This window comes from Limulus polyphemus, unplaced genomic scaffold, assembly GCF_000517525.1.
Source record: "Limulus polyphemus unplaced genomic scaffold, Limulus_polyphemus-2.1.2 Scaffold8067, whole genome shotgun sequence".
Lineage (NCBI taxonomy): Eukaryota > Metazoa > Arthropoda > Merostomata > Xiphosura > Limulidae > Limulus > Limulus polyphemus.
Genome location: NW_013673677.1, coordinates 20,009 through 27,108, shown reverse-complemented (window position 1 = coordinate 27,108; position 7,100 = coordinate 20,009). Strand labels below are relative to the sequence as shown.

Genomic DNA, 7,100 nt, shown 5'->3' with positions numbered 1-7,100 from the left:
AATTGGGCAAGAAGACAAGCTTAATGTTTGAAAAAAGACAGGCTAGGCTCCAGTTAAGGCAGTATATTTCTTAACAAGGTGACTGTCTTAGGGAATGAGTTGCTGTAAGCAGTAGTGACAGTTAGAACTCTATAGTAGTTCAAGAGGTGAATCAAATAATTCCTGAAAAATAACGAGTAGGTATAAATTTGTACTTATCTCTAGCCTGAGTATTCAAGGACAGCCTTGAAGGACAAAATGATACCTTGCTGTCCATACTTTGTTATTTTCTATTATTCTGCTTCAATATTAGGGAGACTGTGTCCCAGAACCTTAAAACAATTAATTTTAATGTACAATTATGTGTACATATAGTGAAAATATATTATTAAATAATATAATTTCTTTTGTTTTATTTCATCTTAAAGCAACGCTTTCTTCATTTACTTACCTGCATCTGAAAATTATCCACACAACTATAACTCCAAGAACGACCAAAACTACAAATAAAATTCCAACCTAAACAAAAACATAAATTTTATTAAAATACAGTATTGAATTACATGTACATGTATGACAGTCATTGTTATTATTGCTGAAATAACTGAAAAGATATCAATATTGTGAATTATTGCCTCTGAATATTAAATGTGGTGAATTCCTTGGTAAAATTAAACAATGTTTAAGCAAATTACTGTTAAGTGGTTATATTATTAAGATAATAACTATTTGTTTCAAAGTCACGCGTACATTTTCAAAAATATTTAGAATTTTTTTAAGTATAGAAAAGTAAGCCATACTTACCCAGTAGTATTCTCTAAAGATTTCTCCAAAACTAGCCATTTGTACTCTTAGCTAATAGACTCTGAGGATGGAAATTAAAATATAATCTTTAGTTTAATTATGTCAACATCGGAAAAACAAACTTACTTTTCATTCATTATCTCAATATTTAATAAACTTAATTTCCATAATCACTAAACATTTGAATGAAAGATAATTGATCACAACTTTTATGTGGTTTTGTAACCTGACTGGGGCTCAAACTCAAGACTACCCACTTCCAGAGTATTCCATCCAACACCAACTCAATTATCATGGCTTAAGTTCCAAATACATAATTTACCATCCTAATCATTATACATTCTTCCCACAAACTTCAAGAGACAATGTTATCCCCACCACCTATAATATATGTTGATCAACTGACAAGTTTGACTTCACCACTATATAACTACAGTACAATCTTTGTTCTTTAAGTTCTCTCTTATTTCCAAGATCAACTTATTACTATATTCAGTTTAAATCTTTCAATTTTTTTGGTTTAATTAATGACTCACAGCACATTATGTGTGCTAAAAAAGGTATAATTAGGGGTCACCAGACCATACTGGCACTATAACCAATGGTCTTTCCAATTAAGCCATCAGTTCCAAAGTAACCAACTTCACCTTGACTAGAAATGTGCAAAATAAAAAAAGTTCATTCAGCAGTAAAAAAGAAGTTACTCTAAGTGTAACGTTAGAAATTTAATTATCGAAAACAATAAGGAAGAAATCACTGTAAGTGTAACGTTAGAAATTTAATTATCGAAAACAATAAGGAAAAAATCACTGTAAGTGTAACGTTAGAAATTTAATTATCGAAAACAATAAGGAAGAAATCACTGTAAGTGTAACGTTAGAAATTCAAACTATCGAAAACAATAAAGAAGAAATCACTGTAAGTGTAACGTTAGAAATTTAATTATCGAAAACAATAAGGAAAAAATTACTGTAAGTGTAACGTTAGAAATTCAAACTATCAAAAACAGTAATGAAGAAATTACTGTAAGTGTAACGTTAGAAATTCAAACTATCAAAAACAGTAATGAAGAAATTACTGTAAGTGTAACATTACAAATTCAAACTATCAAAAACAGTAATGAAGAAATTAAGTGTAACGTTAGAAATTCAAACTATTAAAAACAGTAATGAAGAAATTACTGTAAGTGTAACGTTAGAAATTCAAACTATTAAAAACAGTAATGAAGAAATTACTGTAAGTGTAGCATTAGAAATTCAAACTATCAAAAACAGTAATGAAGAAATTACTATAATGTTATAAATTTTCACTGTCCAAAAACTTACAATTTATAATGCAGTACATGTATATAATGATTAAATTAAAGACACACCAATATTTTGATGCCAGTAACCATTAAACAGAAGCATGTAGACATTTCTTTCAGCTGACTAACATAATAACAGCAATTCATCCTATACCTATAGCAAGCAACTTCTCTTCCAAAGATTCTGAGAGCCAAGTAATGGTTTGCTTGAAAGACAATGAACAATTTTTCCTTGATGTCACATATTAGATAACTAAATCACTGCTTGCTTTTAATATACATGGATGTATAAATCATCAGTCTTTCTGAACACACTTTCAGCCAGTTCTACACACACACAATATACTAACATTTATATCACTTCTTACTTTTAAGTATTAATTAGGTACAAAAGTAAAACTTACCATTCATCACATTTTGTGTATGGAACAACATTATTCTAATATTGTAGTAAATTCACAAACAATGATTTATAAGCATAATGAAGTGGTTTTATTTTGGGAAACATATTACATGTTTCGATAGAAACTGAAGAAGACATGCCAATTTTCTTGTGAAACATGTAGTATATTTCGCAAATAAAACCACTTCATGATGCTTATAAACTATTAATTGTCTGTTTGCTATTTATCATGTATATAGTTTCTTCTTATTGAATACTCAATACTTGAACACAAAAACAGTGCAAAATTGGTATGTAACAAAAAAGGACATTCAAAACTCAAAAACTGACCAAATTATTTTAACTAATATACATATATATCCTAAGTAAACCAATTGGCTGCATTCCTACAAATCAATCTAATCTGGAAGGAGTCAAAGAACAGTTGATACATTTATTTACAAATGGAAAATAAAGAACCAATAACGCACAAATAACATTTCATTTTAAATTTAAAAACAATAAAAATTATTCACTAAATATGGGATTTTTAATGTATCACTTTTACTAAAGTTTTAGTATTATACATCAAATTTGTTTACCATTTATACAAATTACAACTCAAATTTGAACTTCTCAACCTCATGCAAGCGCGGCGTACTGCTTATATTTATAATATAACGAAATTACAATCAACAAGCCTAAAACAATATCAATATCAATACGAGTTAAAATATTACATACATAAACAATCCTAATTCACAAAGTTCCAAACATCTGTAATCTATTTCGGGCCAGAAACTTATTTACAAATGAAACCCATTTGAAATTCAACATACATGCAAAATGTATAGTCACCTAACTTCTGGATTGAACCTGGTCTTCTCTACTCTCCAGGCGAAGAGGTCTAACCCAATAAATGACTAAATCCATAAAGTGTATTTAAATCCTCTCTTGTTATAAAATAACCATAAGAGCTCTACACCTAATCAATGAAGTTAGTTTCATAAATATTAGCTTGTTTAAATAAGAAAAGCGATAAACAAAACGAAACCGTTTGACGAATTTTTCAATTAAATTTAATGCATTGCAGAGAACGTTATAACTAAGACCTTCGCCTGAGGCAACATCAAAAATCACATGGTTAAATTCAATACCTTTGCAGAGATACGTGTAGAATGTCAAAGGATATTTTAACCACATGACAACATACGAAACTACGCCTTCCTCGTATGAGGGTTGTGAGTGAAAAGTAACACCTCTGCGTGGTAAAATAAAAAACAAAAAAGGTTTGAAATTTAACACATTATAACTTCTTTCCTTTATAATCATTTCTTTTTTTATACCAAAACGAAAAGCCGTAGAATTGTAATTGCTTTTGTTGTTAAAACGTATCTTCTTGCAAGTGGTGGGGGCTACCTCTTAGTAGAGCGCTCGTCAGGTGTGGGGGAGCTTTCAGCTTGGAATCCGAGACGAAGAAACACATATCGTAAAAATATAAATTACCATAGACTTTACATTTTATGAGAAGGAACCTACTTTTAGCCAATATAGTTTAGAGGTAATAAATTTTGAATATTTAATAAAAAAACTTTATTACAAGCAGGCCCGCCGACAGGAGGAGTGGCAAAGGCGACAACTGCCCAGGGGCCCGGGCGAATGATACCTGGTTATGCCGTAAAGCCTGTAAAGCAGTTTTTGGCTTTTCTTTGCGCATAGACGCTTGATACATTAAGAACGACTGAAATAATAATTTGAGTAATAATTAATATGTATTTGTTACTTTATAAATTTAATAGATATTTGTTGTTACTTCATTAACGTTTTTATGCTTATACTTTGAGGTAAAAACGGCTGCTGCTATGATTTTGTCTGGTTTATGAGCTCGTTGCTGTCCTAATTTACGATCTTCTTTTTAATACATTCTTTAAAATGTTAAAAAAGAGAGAGAGAAAGGGGCCCGGCGAGGATGTTTGCTCCGAGGCCCGTGCTGGCTCTCGACGTTCCTAATTACAAGTTTGACATAGTAACAAACCTACGACGGCTTGACAAGGTTTGGCATTATCTAGTATAAGTAATATAAATTCACACGCGAACTTATATACAGCATGAAACAATGGTGTCACACAACCGGAGACTGATTTTACCTGATGAAGTCAAAACTTTGTCGAAATGTTGTACGTTTGTTACTATGTTAAACTTCTAAGAAAGTTTTCAGCATTGCCCATTCAAACTGTCTCCAAACTTTATCACCACAGACTTTGCAATTATTAATTTAAATTGTGTTTTCTAATTTTCATTCCCCCAGTGGATCAGCAGTTAAGACTGTGGGTTTATAACCCTAAAAACTGGATTTCGATACCCGTGTTGAGCACAGCACAGATAGCCCATAATGTAGCTTTATGCTTAACAACAAACAAACAAACTCATCTTTTAAATTTTCATGTTACCTATTAACCTATTAATTCTTAGGAATTTGTATGCTCTGTTTTAGCTTGTAAATTAATTTCTTGCTAAATGTTATGGAACTTAATGTTTTGTATATAGTATATTCATATTTGTTCATTATTTTCTGTAATTATGAGTTATAACTGAGATCGATAAAAGTTCCTCTTGACTGAGCAAAATCAAGGTTTTAAAAACTCTAGTCCCAGGTATAACGAACTTTGTTCGTTGGCGGGTGCTTTTAAACTATCTGGTGAAAATAATTCAAAGTCCAGTCCACATATACCATAACAAGTGAATTTATTTATTTCTCAACATTTTTACAAACTGCGTTCACTGTACACATTTATAAGCCATGTTTACAAATGTTGCTAACTGAGTAATTCACTCTACGGGCAAGAAATTATACTCTGTTGTCTTGAAATAACTCTCTCTGGATGCTTTGCTAACCCCGTATTTTATAATCTACCTTCGAATGTACTAGAAACTTTGACGTCAAATCCCTAGAATTTTCTAACTGTTCTAGGCGTATCTAACCTAATGTTATCATTACGACCCGCAGTTCCCTCTAGATAACAAACAAATTACAGCATTAAAAAATATGGCTTATAACAATAGTGTTTGTGACTAAAATAATGATGAGTGACTGCTCAGATCTGCACACACTGACGGTTAAGTCTTAATAGCCTAATGTTTAATCAAGCAATATTGCTTATTCTTCCAGTTCAGGTCAAAATTTACACTTTAATAGATCATTAATTTCTCTATTAATCAAGTTAACTAACCGAGTTAAAATGGTTGTGATGCCAATTTTGATTATTTCGAGATAACCTGTTTTGATTTCAAGAATAAGAAACCTTCGGGAAATTTTTCTGTTAAACTGTCAAACTTCGAGTTGTTATACGTTAATTATTTGTTTAACTCCAAGACATTAGAAAGCCTTTGGAAATTTGAATTGCTTTAGTTCCTTGAAATGTGTAACATTTTGGGAATCAAGAAAATATGATATCTTCTTCATGCTTACTGTTGTAAGACATGTTTTTTAATCTTTTTATTTATTTTTTTATCTAGAGGAGGCATGAAACTGGTTTTAGAATACCTGGAATATTCTGGATGCCGTCACGAAAATCTAAAAAAAATATGAATATCTATAAGGGAAACCTTAATAATAAATATCAGTTAATAGGGTGAATGAGTAGCAAATATGAAAGTGAAGAATTCAGTCTGTGATTACCGAGTAATAATTGATAAAGTGTTAGGCAATCTTTAAAATATTTGGTTTCAGGAAATATTTCAATCAGTTTCAATTATCCCGAATACTCAGTTACTCAATCCGTGATCTTAGAAATGAGCTTACATGTATGTCAGCAGTAGTACCAATTAGCAAGGTATTTCCATTGGAATGTCATTTTAAAATTTGCAATTTAAATTAATTTTTTATTGTTATTTTAACTAAATTTATGTGATCTTTATATGGACAATTTTGAACATATTTCTCTTTATAATATAATTTTAAAACCTGATTGCTGTACTAGATTTTTTTTGATGACACCTTCTTGGTTTGGCGGCATGGAGATACCGAATTAAAAATACTTGCTGATTTCCTAAATAATATTGATCCCTCTAAAGCTATCAAATTTATATATTAAATTTAACAAGGTAATTGTTTACCTTTTTTAGACGTACTTGTAAAAGAAATAATAACGGACCCATATCTACAACTGTTTACCGAAAACCTTACACTGTTGCTATGCCGCCACATTAAACATCGTGTCACACATTTTCTCAAAAGTTAGTGGCTTTTAATACTTATATAAACAGAGCATTTCAAATTTGTTTCTATCCTAGTGATTTAAAAAATCAGTTAAATTATATAAAAGTCAGTGCTGATGATAGAGGTTATACTGATGATATAATTGAACGTTTAATACAAAAGAAAGATACAATTCAAATTTAATTAAGTAATGCACTAGATTAAACAGTGTTTATGATAAGAAAATAAATAGTATATTGATATTAACATATGTAAACGCTATAACTAGTCAAGTTGTCAACGTATTTAGAAAACATAATTTCCCCCAATTTTTAAGACATTTAATAAAATTAAAACAATACTTCCTAGTACCAAAAATGCCCCCCAGTGGCACAGCGGTATATCTGCGGATTTACAACGCTAGAAACCGG

General features: G+C 30.5%; 1 long non-coding RNA gene across 1 annotated transcript; it reads right to left on the bottom strand.

Moving 5' to 3' along the window:
- Nucleotides 1-425: 425 nt before the first annotated feature.
- Nucleotides 426-3,622, bottom strand: LOC106475089. Its single transcript, XR_001291783.2, has 3 exons — nucleotides 3,311-3,622; nucleotides 784-844; nucleotides 426-498 (listed from the first exon to the last, which is right to left on the bottom strand). It is a non-coding gene; the product is annotated as an uncharacterized LOC106475089 (long non-coding RNA).
- Nucleotides 3,623-7,100: the final 3,478 nt, after the last annotated feature.